Raw genomic sequence first — 12,499 nt, forward strand, 5'->3', positions numbered from 1 at the left:
AAAAAAAAAAAAAAAAAAAAAAAAATGGACTTGTATATCCAGTTTGTGATTCTGTGCGAGAAACCCCATGTCGCCCCTACTGCTCTGCTCACCATATGCAGATTATTTTTGCCACATTTTACTTTGTTGAATATGTGTTTCCTCCATAATAGTTTACTGGTAAAAGTTACCCCTAAAAACTTTACGGTATCCACTAGCTGTAACACCTTACCTTCGTATGTTAAAGGTTCCGTTGCTGGTATCGATATTCTCTTCGTAAACCTTACCACCTCTAACTTATCTGGGTTCACCGATAGCCCTGTACTGTCATACCAGATTTTCAAAATTTCCAATGCATGTTGCGCCTTATCGTATGCCTCATGTATATCCTGGCTTATTGCCAGAAATACCACATCGTCCGCATATGCGGATATAGTGACCCCACAGTCCTCCAATGCATGAAGGAATGAATTGACCGCGAGACACCATAACAAAGGGGATAAAATACCACCCTGCGGACACCCCTTGTTCACGTATCCTGTAACAGTAATACTGCCTCTTGTTGCTACTAACCTCCTTTTCGTCAGCATTGTCTTAAACCATAGTATTAGATTCGGATGGAGTTCGAATTCCTCCATTGCCGTACTCAAAACTTTCACCGAAGTCATGTTAAACGCTCCTTCTATGTCCAAGAAACATCCAATCGTGTAGTATTTTTGTTTCAGTGCCTTCTCGATTGCCAGTGTTACATTGTGTAGCGCTGACTCTACCGAGTGTCCTGTCCTGAATGCATGTTGTTTATCATGCAATGGTTTTAGTGGAAAGACATATTGTTTAATATATCTGTCCAACAGTTTTTCCGCTGTTTTCAGCGTAAATTACGTTAAGCTTATTGGTCTGAACGCCTTTGGCGTTGAGTAGTCTGATTTCCCTGGTTTAGTCAAGAAAATCACTTTGGTCTTTGTCCATTCTTCTGGTAAGAATCCCGTTGCAAATGATGCCCTCAGGAGTTTTAGTAGTGCCTGTTCTGCCAATGGTATTGCTTTTTTCAATATCGCCGGATATACTCCGTCCGGCCCCGGAGCTTTATACGGACTAAATGATCCAATAATCTCCCTTAATTTATATGGAGACACTATGGTATTGGCCAATGACCATTGTGGCTCGGAAGCGGCCCCTGCCTCACTTGGATTCCCTAAATGCGGAGTTAGAGAAAAACCCGGAAAATGTGTTTTTAGCAATTCCCCCAGAATTTCCCCATCATCCTCTGTATAACTACCATCACCCTTCTTAAGAGCCCCCAATTGCGTTTGTACTACATTCATCAGTAAATGACTGATTTTTGCCGCGTTAGATACCTTAGATACGGATGCACAGAATTTCTTCCAAGCCTCTCGTTTTGCCTTAAACAGATTCTTTTTTAATGTTTTCCTGGCCAGCCTCAACTGGTTTCTATCGTGCCAAAGACCTCTCCTATGTACCGCCCTTGCCAGTTGTTTTACCTCTTGCGATTGTCTGGTCAATTCCTTATTCCACCACGGTACCCTCTTACCTTCTTCCCGTGGCTTTATTTCCGTTGCTTCCGTCCAACTATGTATTAATATCGTTGATAATGCTTGTGCATACGCATTCAATTGCTCCTGCGTGCCATATTTTGTTGGCAATTCTGTAATCCCTGACAACAAGTTAGCCCTAAATGCTTTCCAGTCCGTCTTTCGTGGATTTCTTATTGGATAATTCATCCTAGAACCTTGACCTTCGACTACAAATGTGATATATAGATGGTCCGACATGGTTACTGCGTTCAATACCCTCCAGTCAGCTGTGATATTGGCTGCTAGCTGATTACCTAATGTAATATCCAATACCTCACTCCTATCCGCAGTTTGGAAAGTTGCCGATCTTCCTCTATTAAATAAGACTAGATCTTTATGCAATATAAAGTCCATTAACGCCAATCCCCTGTTATTGGTATCCGTACTACCCCATGCTGCATTTCTCGCATTCGCATCTAACCCAAGTATCAACGGAGTATTCCACGCGTCACACCAATCCACTAGTTTTGCTATTTCTGCCCCTGGAATATCAACCGAGTTCCAGGGGAGGTAACCTGCCGCCACTATCAACTCGTTCATCGTGTCCTGCTGTTGATTCCTAACATTTAACGAGATGACTGACGGATTATTGGTGCTCAATTGAGGCAGGAATGTTACCACCAGGTTCCCCCTGCACACCACGCACGCCCGGAGATCCTTACTAACCGGGACCGAATATACCTTTCCCGTCATTGTAAGTCCCCGTACCGCCTGGTGTGCTATGTATGGTTCCTGTATGAGTGCTATGGCAATATTATCCTGCCTCATGTGTTTCGTAAGCATTTGCGACGCCGCCACCGCGTGATGCAAGTTTATTTGCACGATCTTCATTCCTTATCCTGAAAGGGATATATGCTTATTTCGTTTTCCAACTTCCTCCACTCCCCCTATTTCCCTAGCTCTCGGTACATTCTCGTTCCCCCAACGCTGTTATTGCCTAATCTCGGTTTTACTTGATCTATATCCTTCCCCCCCGGACCATTATACTGTATACATTTCCCATACAATTCCCCCCTTTTCTTGAGGTGCCCAAAAACATCCACCACCTCCTTACTTGCAACTTTTATCTGTATTATTCTTCTTGCTACTCCTTGTGTTTTTAATTTAGTTTAACTACTATATTACTCAACCTACCTATTTCGTTGCTCGTATTATTTTACTCCCCCCTTTCCTTCTCCTTTCCGTTTCCCTCCCAATTCCTTTCCCACCCCTCCATTCCCCTTCCCATTATTCTTTATTGCTTCCGCTGTTCCCCCATATATACCCCCCTTTCCTTTATATAGATGCGGGGTGAAAAAAATTCCTACCCTTTCCAGTTTGTAACATTATTTTATTCCTCTTATACCTATTATAACCTTATTATTACCTATTATTCTAATACCCTACCCTGAGTCTTATGCCTAACTTATCTCTATATTATATCTTTATTTCTCCCCTTTCTTCTCGCCTCTATCTATTTACAGTCAATCGTACTATCCCTATTATCCTTATACTTAAGCCTTATATACTTAACCTATAACTCTTACCTCTAGAACTTACTTTACTAATGCGCTGTACCATATACCTTATTCCTACACTGCAATATACTATCTATCTATATATCTTATCATACCTAAAAAAAATTTTTTTTTCTTTTTTATACATTTTTACATTCTAAAGCTAAGTAAGGCTGACAGTTACAGTTAAGTTATAGTTAAAGTTTAAGAAGTTAATAGTTAAATAATTCTACACACTATCCTAATCACCCCCCCCCCCCCCACATAGTCTGAATCTCCCATTCATTCTTCTAATTTGTTGCGCCGACTGCGTTTCTACTTTTACCACAAACTCCCTTCTCTTGTCCTCTGGGTCCGCCTCCTTCCAGAGGATCCAGGACCTCGCCCCCATCGACGGGTATTCTATTTCTACCGCCTCCACCATATCCTTGAATGCCATCGTGCTATGACTGCACCACACAGTCACCGTGTTTCTTTTCTCCAATTCCTCCGCCGAGCACCTTATCACTCTCGACCCCCTCCACTGCACACCTTTCTCCAATTCTTCCACAATAAGTTTGTATGTCTTATTACATTTCGTAGTAAACAATACCCCCTCCCCTTTCACCCCCCATCGCACTAAGGCGAACTTTCTCCGCAACCCGAGTGATCTTTTGAAAAACACATCAAATATGTAGTTCCAATTTCAATGCAATTTCAATCCAATATGTGTTTCCAATTTCATCGCAATGACATCCTTGTTTCTCCCCCCCCCCCCCTTCTCCTTCCCTTTGTCCTTTCTCCTCTGTCCTTCCCCGCTCGTCTCACACAACTCCCTTGGCATCCTTCTGCTGTCCTCGTCCCCTGCCTCGTTTCCCGATTCTATCGACCCAGAGTCATCAATAACCATCTCGGGGGATTCTGATTCCATCTGCGACCACATTCTTCTTTTCTTCCCTTCCTTTCCTTCGCTGGACTCCTTTATATCGATACAAATAAACAATACTGAAGTAATATTTAACGACCTACTACAAACTTCCTACTCCTATGCTGTGTGTTACAAAAACCTTCCCCCTACTCTTGCTCTTATATTGCTTATTTCTATTTATATATATGTATTATTATAAAGTATTATTACATATATATCTTTTGTTTTTATTATTTTTATATATACAGGGTGTCCCAAAAATGTCCTCCGACCCGGAAATGTGGCACTCGGGCGGTGAATTGGAACAACTTTTTCCTTAGCAAAGATTTAAACTGAGGCTTCGTTTACGAGATATTAACGAAAAACCGCGACCAATCAGAGCGCGAGTTTGCCAGCCGAGTTCCCGCGCTAGCGGTGGCTACGCGCTACGCTTGTACTACGATGCTCCGAACAAGTAGGTTACCATGCATCGCAGGAAACCGCGTATAATAATAGCAAATAAACAAGACGTAACAAATAAAATCATACTTTTTATCATTTGTCGTTTGTTATTTAAAGAGATTAATGAATGAAACGTAAATGTAGGCAAATTATGTTTAACGTAAAAAGACGAATGCACATTTACATTTTTGTAAATTCCTTTTTACGAATTTGTAAATTTCCTTTTCAAATAACGTGTGAACGAAAAGGTAATGTAACAAAGAATAAACGAGAAGTAATTGTAGTTCGGTGAAATTAATAAAACAATAATGACCAATAAACTGAATAGAACTCACCCTTACGGAAATTCACCTGCAGCGTAGAAACCTGCGTCAGTAGGTCAGTGTACCGATCCTGGTCATCGACGGCCCAAACGGTTTATGGCAGGGTATGGCCCAGTTCGCAGGTGATCGCAGGTATACCTCACCAGCCGAAGTTAAGGGTTGTAACGTCAAGTGCGTCCTGGTAATTCCACAGAATACTTACTCGCTTCACTGCACGACCACTAACACTGATCACCCGACACAATCACTTAATGTATTTTTAATCCAACGTGTTGTTACTACGTTAGGAAAATTCGTGGCCTCGGAAAGGGCCGATTGTTTTCAATTTTTCAGATGTTTTACGTAACCAAACACTTGCACAGCAACACCCGCATATCCGTTATTGTGTACGTACCACCATAACATTGCGTAATACTCCCGTGAACTGAACATCTCTGTCGCCCGATTGCTAACCGACTGACAGAATTTTTCCTCTACCCCCAAGTAGTTTCCCATCGTTACATTGTGAGTTCACTCCCACCATGACAAGATTTAGGTAGAAAGAAACCAACGGTTCTAGGATAACACGTGCTTTGCAGAACTGGAAGGAAAGGACCGTCGCGCAGTTTCTCCAAGGCGCCGCGCCGTAGCCCGTTAATTTATTGCCAGGATACCTACTTCTTCGAGATAGAAAACAGACATCACGTGCATCGGCTTAAAAATGTCCGAAATGAAGAGGACCATCAACGTATCCCTTGCTTCGAGTTGGAAAGTACAGTGTACATTGTCTATCTCGAGGAGCAGGGAAAAAAATTTACCGACACGTGTCAGTTGACGCTGCAAGGCCCTGGACGACCACCCTTGTAGAGGCCGGAGTGGAATTTTCGGTTATTTATGGCTTAAAATCTTCGGCCTCGTAGCAATCGTGAACTCACAACAGAATTGACAATCGACAATTTTATTACAACTTTGTGAAATTGTAGTTCTCATGAAAACATTTCATACGTATTTTTTTTTTTAGTATTCCGTCAAATATCTCGGAAATTATTAGAAATATAAAAACCGTATTCGTTAAATTCTTTTCCGTAAAATAAGCCTATCGGTAGGGTGATGCGGTTCATATTAACGTAATAGTAACCCATTGAAGACAGCGGTGCGCCCCGGTTCAGGTAAAAGAATCGGGCGCTCCACTATTACAGTCGACTGATGGTATCGCTAACGCTCCAGACTATTTCAATGAGATTAAAAGCTATATCAAAGTGTCAATGATTTACGGAAAAGAGTTCAACGAATACGGTAGTATTTTTTTTGGATTTACCTGCAGCGCGCACTGTCAGGAGTCGTCGAAAGATTGTTTAAAGAAAGGGATTATTCTGGAATTCAATGATATAGCTACATTCAATATCAAAACAAACACAATATTGCAAATTGTACGGTTTTTATATTTCTAATAAATTCCGAGATATTTGACGGAATACTAAAAAAAAAAATACGTATGAAATGTTTTCATGAGAACTACAATTTCACAAAGTTGTAATAAAATTGTCGATTGTCAATTCTGTTGTGAGTTCACGATTGCTACGAGGCCGAAGATTTTAAGCCATAAATAACCGAAAATTCCACTCCGGCCTCTACAAGGGTGGTCGGCCAGGGCCTCTTCATTTCGGACATTTTCAAGCCGATGCACGTGACGTCTGTTTTCTATCTCGAAGCAGTGGGTACCCTGGCAATAAATTAACGGGCTACGGCGCCTTGGAGAAACTGCGCGACGGTTCTTCCCTTGCACTTCTGCAAAGCACGTGTTATCCTAGAACCGTTGGTTTCGTTTTACCTAAATCTTGTCGTGGTGGGAGTGAACTCACAATGTAACGATGGGAAACTACTTGGGGGTAGAGGAAAAATTCTGTCAGTCGGTTAGCAATCGGGCGACAGAGATGTTCAGTTCACGGGAGTATTACGCAATGTTATGGTGGTACGTACACAATAACGGATATGCGGGTGTTGCTGTGCAAGTGTTTGGTTACGTAAAACATCTGAAAAATTGAAAACAATCGGCCCTTTCCGAGGCCACGAATTTTCCTAACGTAGTAACAACACGTTGGATTAAAAATACATTAAGTGATTGTGTCGGGTGATCAGTGTTAGTGCAGTGCAGTGAAGTGAATACATATTCGATGGATTAACCCGGCGGCACTTGACGTTGCAACTCTTAACGTCGGCTGGTGTCGCATACCTGCGATCACCAGTGGCATGGACTCTACCCTGCCATAAACCATTTCGTCCGTCGATGCCCAGGCTCGGTACACTGACCTACTGACGCAGGTTTCTACGCTGCAGGTGAATTTCCGTAAGGGTGAGTTCTATTCAGTTTATTGGTCATTATTGTTTTATTAATTTCACCGAAGTACAATAACTTCTCGTTTATTTTCTGTTACATTACCTTTTCGTTCACACGTTATTTGAAAAGGAAATTTACAAATTCGTACAAAGGAATTTACAAAAATGTAAATGTGCATTCGTCTTTTTACGTTACACATAATTTGCCTACATTTACGTTTCATTCACTAATCTCGTTAAATAACAAAAGACAGATGATAAGAAGTATGATTTTATTTGTTACGTCTTGTTTATTTGCTATTATTATACGCGGTTTCCTGCGATGCATGGTGACCTACTTGTTCGAAGTTTCGTAGTACAAGCGTAGCGCGTAGCCACCGCTAGCGCGGGAACTCGGCTGGCAAACTCGCGCTCTGATTGGTCGCGGTTTTTCGTTAATATCTCGTAAACGAAGCCTCAGTTTAAATTTTGGCTAAGGAAAAAGTTGTTCCAATTCACCCCCCGAGTGCCACATTTCCGGGTCGGAGGACATTTGTGGGACACCCTGTATATATTTCTTTCTTTTTCCCTTTCCTACCTAAATCAACCCCTAACCGTGATTACTTGGTACAAGGAACTGTGTATGTGGTATGGCTCATTTTTCTTACCGAAGTGTTAGTCCAGCGTGATCACATCCTCCTCCTCCACCCCAACCTCCACCAACGTTGCCCCCCCTTCGCCCATATAATCCTGTAGAGACTCATCCCTCTGAAATATCAGGGTGACGTCCTCGCTTATCAACATCCCCCTATCCCCCACCACCATTGGTTGGAAGTGTCGACTTAGCACCATCCGCTCCCACTCGCTCGTTCCCTCCCATTGTCCTTCTTCCTCCTCCCCCGTCCCCAAAGGTGATGGGAGTCTTACCCCCTCCCCCATATCCTCCTCCCACACCCCACTAATTGGAGAAGTGATTGGGCTATAGTTTAAATTGACCCTTCCCCTAATGTTCTCCTCATCTTGGATCTCTATTACCTCCTTCCCCCAATAACTACACCCCTCCCCCTCACCGCCTCCCTCCTGGAACCTCTCTTCCGCTTGCCTCTCGTAATGCAACCGCATCACTTCCGCCTCGTCGTCCGCGTCCTGCGATCAGTTATCCCATGTCGTGGGTGTCACTAGTCCTCCCATTTCCTCCTCCTTTTCTCCGTTTCCCGGAGCCTGTCCTCCCTGCTCATTCTCGACTTCACCCCTGAGCGGTGTTTCTTCTCCTTATTTATTCTCTTCTGGCGCAAACGCAGTGCCTGTCGTCGTTTCAAGCTCATAGGCTTATTCTTTGCCATCTTATCTAAGGTAAAAAATCAAAAAGTACCTAACCCAGACCTATCCCAGTACCGAATGCATCATCGGTGCTCTGCGCTCCTATTCAATGTGTAATTATAACAAAAAATAGAGTTTTTTACTTTGTTTTGATTCTTTGTTTTTATTACACTTTATTATTACGTATTATTTCACTTACATTTTTTTTGTTATTATTATTTTATTATTATTATTACTTCATACATTTAATGTGTTTAGAATGTTTATTTTGGAACTTGCTTTTCAAGGATTTGCGCATTTTCGCGAGCGTTAAGAGGTCGACGGGATAATCCCAAAGTACCGCATTTTTGTCTATTTTCTGACTTACTTGGTGTTTCCATTTGCGATCGCTCAATTGGTTGGCTTTCTTTCGAAGAATCAGATGAGTCGGATGATTCGAAAATAATGCGTTTTTTGGATACATTGTGGTGGGCTTTCCTCGTTGGCGACATTTTAAAAATTATATGAAATAATCCTTAAAAATATAAATTTATAAATACTTCAATTAATATTTACTTTAAAATAACGTATTTAAACTTAAATTTAATGATATTGATGAAGCAGTTCACATGCTACGAAATATGAATGGCATTTAACTACGAATGATTTGTACAAAATTTCATTTAGTTCGTAAGACAAGATTTCATCAGTGAATTTATCAAATTTAAATTTTCCTATTATTTTGGATTTAATAGGGTGTTTATACAAATTTTTTAATTTTGTTGATAATTTCCCAACTATTCTGTTTTCTAATATGTCTGTGACTTGTAGGACATGTCCATTTTTTAAAAAGACATAACGGTCACAAAATCCATACGCTTTTAACTTAAAATAAGGAAGTTGTATTGTTTTTTTGATATTGCTGATTGTAATTCTTATTTGGGTATTAATATTTTCCGTGACTGTAGGTATTCCATTTTCCGATAATCTATTTGTTATTTGTGCTAAAGGTTTATTCCATCTACGTAGCATGCTTACTAGCTTTCCTAAATAGTTTTCAAAAGGGAAGCAACTTAATTCCTCCAAAGAATATCTTAAATTTTCTACGTCGTCTGAAATGTGCACTAAATTATGAATATTATATGTACAAAATTCTCTGCCATAAAGACTAGAACAATTGTCAATAAATTTAAATAGCATTCCCCGAGCTGTATTTAACCACTCTGCGTTTGGATATAACTTATTATGTAATAAAATTCTAATAGCGACATGAAATAACAAGAAGTGATCATAATAATTATCTGGAAGAATTTGTTTTAACAGAATGGGTCCCAAGTATAAAATGAATAGTCGGAACTCTGTAGCTTTGAATCTAGGTAGCTCCGATATGGGACGCGATTTACGATTAAATTCACTGGGTACATATTTTGCAGAAGATGTCATTCTCTTTGATAGTTTATTTTTATCTGAAATTCCAAGCTGTATTTTGCACCAATGACCGAGTAATTTTTTCATTACCCCTAAGCAACATAAATGCATATAATCTAGAGCAAAATGTTTTATTATATCGAGTTTAATTATATTTAACAGAGGTGTTCTTTGATTATTTTGATGATGAGCAGTTTCGTGAAAGTTTTCAAAATGGGAATGCGTTCGAGCGCTAGCGTCATGTTTTACATAACTAATTCGTTTTTTGTAATATGTACCCGTTTCTGTACATCTTTCGCAACCTTTGTAACCCGTATGTATTTTAATATTTTTTAAAAATGCTCTCGCAGGTGCATCACACGTAAAACATATAACAGTTACTTTAAAATTATTACCATCGTAAAATAATCCATATTCTAAAATATCGTTCAATTCATGTACAAAATCATTTAAATAATCAGTCAAGGAATTAGGTTTTGCATCGCCATAATATATTGCTATTGGAAAAGGGGACACCGTACAATGTTTCAATACTATTTTGCAGAAAATGGGCCAAAACTGTTTATTTGAACTTTTTGAAAGTGGAATACCATCGACATTAAAAATTAATTAAAACATAAATGTTTCTTTCAGCTCCGTCAATACACTTTCATTTTCTAATAAAGTGAATAAATGCGCCTTTATACCTAAATATGAATATTGAGCTATCGTATTCTTTTTGCTAATAAGTGATGTAATATTGCTTGATGAGCGCATAGTCTTTAGTATAGTTCGTGCAGCGCGTGGAATCTGATATTCAGGAAAAATGTCCTTCAAGCCTTTTAATAAATTGTTTAGTTAGGTATGATTGATTTTATTTTCTAGGGACCATGTTTTTAAAAATGTAATTAATTTAAAATTTCTAAAAGTATCATCTGTAATGTAATTTGTGTTATTCCTATTATTTGTAATTTGAAGATCAAACTGTGGATTCTGATCGGATATGACGGGGTCATTAATTGTTTTCGAATTATTTGGCATGATTATACTTTCTTCTACGGTATCAAGACTCATCCGATTCTGATTGAAAGCTATCTGTTTCTTTATAAATTTATATTTTTTGTAACGTTTTTCGGCCATTGTGAAATTTAATTGTGTAACTGCAAAATAAATGGTGTATGAAAAACTATCTTTGAAAGCTTTGATAAATGTTACGTTTAGGAGAGGCAACTCGGATGACCTTGACCTTGATATATGTTGTCAAAGTCACCTTTTTGAGTAACCCCCAAGAGGTTTTAGCCGTCGCTCGTTTTTAATTAAAAAGTTATGAACAAAAAAATTTTGAAAAATGTAACAGTTATATTAAGTATTAAAGGATAAAACGACTAATATGTGCGTGGAAATGAAGCAAGTATTAAGGAAAACAATCATTTGGATTGGCAACGTACGCGTCAAATAAAAACACATGTACGAAATCAAAATGTGGAACATTGTAAGCGTAGTCGGGCGGCCCTCACCGCCAAACTAACCACAAAACAACTTGTATTTTATTCTGTATATTTTAATTACTATTTGGTGACAGCTTGTATGAGAAAAAAGTGTACTTGTAACCAAAATTTAACGAAAGTTTATTGCAATTATCTCGGAAACTAAGTCCAAGCGACGGATAGATGTATAGAGAAAAGTTGTTCAGAATGTTGACCTTAACAACATATGTCATCCAAGGTGCCTGCCCTAAACGTAACATTTACCAAAACTTTAATTGAAAGTCTTTAGAAAATGAAATATGTATATTTATTTAAAATATATTACATAAATGTACTTACATTTTCTGCGATCGATGAAATGCAGGTGTAGACAGGTATCCGTATCGTTTGTATTATTACACAAAATATATATATTATAGTTTCCGTAAACTATACACGCACACAAACTAATTATTGTGGTCAAATTATGGTTCAATTAATGGTTCAAACTACGATGTTATACCTTATGTGAGAGCTGGCTGAAGACTGAAGACTAGAACGCAAAGATACTTGTTTAGGGATGTGAAAATTGTGGTGGAGGTGATGAAGCAAAGTGGGAGAAAATTGGGGGTGAGCTCTAGAAAATGGTCCAGACGTTGTCTTAAACTGTAAATGTTATGGCGCCGGAAAGTCGCACAAAAGATCGGACGAGTCCCGTCGCTTCGAGCTCAAGAGCCTTCGACACTTCGACTGATTTATTTCTTCTAGTCGGATGGTCGAAGTCTTGGGATTTGGTGTCAAATTTATTCTAGAGACACTTTCGTGGGTCTCACATTGTATACGTTGCGTCCCAACACAGATTGCTCGCTAATGAATGAATGATCTCCGCTGCAACAAGCCCAGGACCTCTCCCAAATACTTTGACTGCAGTCGAATGTTTATATTTTCTAGCGCCGCGAGTCTAATCTCCAGACTCTGTTTAGACAAATCCGAGAAAGATCTCTTTTTTAATCTTATACTCTTCAATCACGTTGCGTGAGACATAAGAGTTACGATTATTGTTCGTGCAACTTTGTCGCACATAATAAGAACATTAATTAATTAATTAATTAATTAATTAATTAATGTTCTTATAATATAAATGTATGTCAATTAAGTGACACACTCGAATTCAAAGTAAATTAAAAATAAACATTTTACTTCCAGTATTGAATAAAGATTTATTTTATATTTGAAACCAATATTTCATTCGTAATATGAAAGTTGTATGTCTTGCATATTCTGGAACAAA

At 39.1% G+C, this 12,499-nt stretch overlaps 1 long non-coding RNA gene across 1 annotated transcript; it reads right to left on the reverse strand.

Moving 5' to 3' along the window:
• Window positions 1-8,822: 8,822 nt before the first annotated feature.
• LOC107190871 lies at window positions 8,823-12,156 on the reverse strand. Its single transcript, XR_001516266.1, has 3 exons — window positions 11,732-12,156; window positions 11,569-11,573; window positions 8,823-8,870 (listed from the first exon to the last, which is right to left on the reverse strand). It is a non-coding gene; the product is annotated as an uncharacterized LOC107190871 (long non-coding RNA).
• Between the last annotated feature and the right edge of the window lie 343 nt (window positions 12,157-12,499).

The sequence above is a fragment of the Dufourea novaeangliae genome, unplaced genomic scaffold, assembly GCF_001272555.1.
Source record: "Dufourea novaeangliae isolate 0120121106 unplaced genomic scaffold, ASM127255v1 scaffold225, whole genome shotgun sequence".
In the NCBI taxonomy this organism is placed as follows: domain Eukaryota; kingdom Metazoa; phylum Arthropoda; class Insecta; order Hymenoptera; family Halictidae; genus Dufourea; species Dufourea novaeangliae.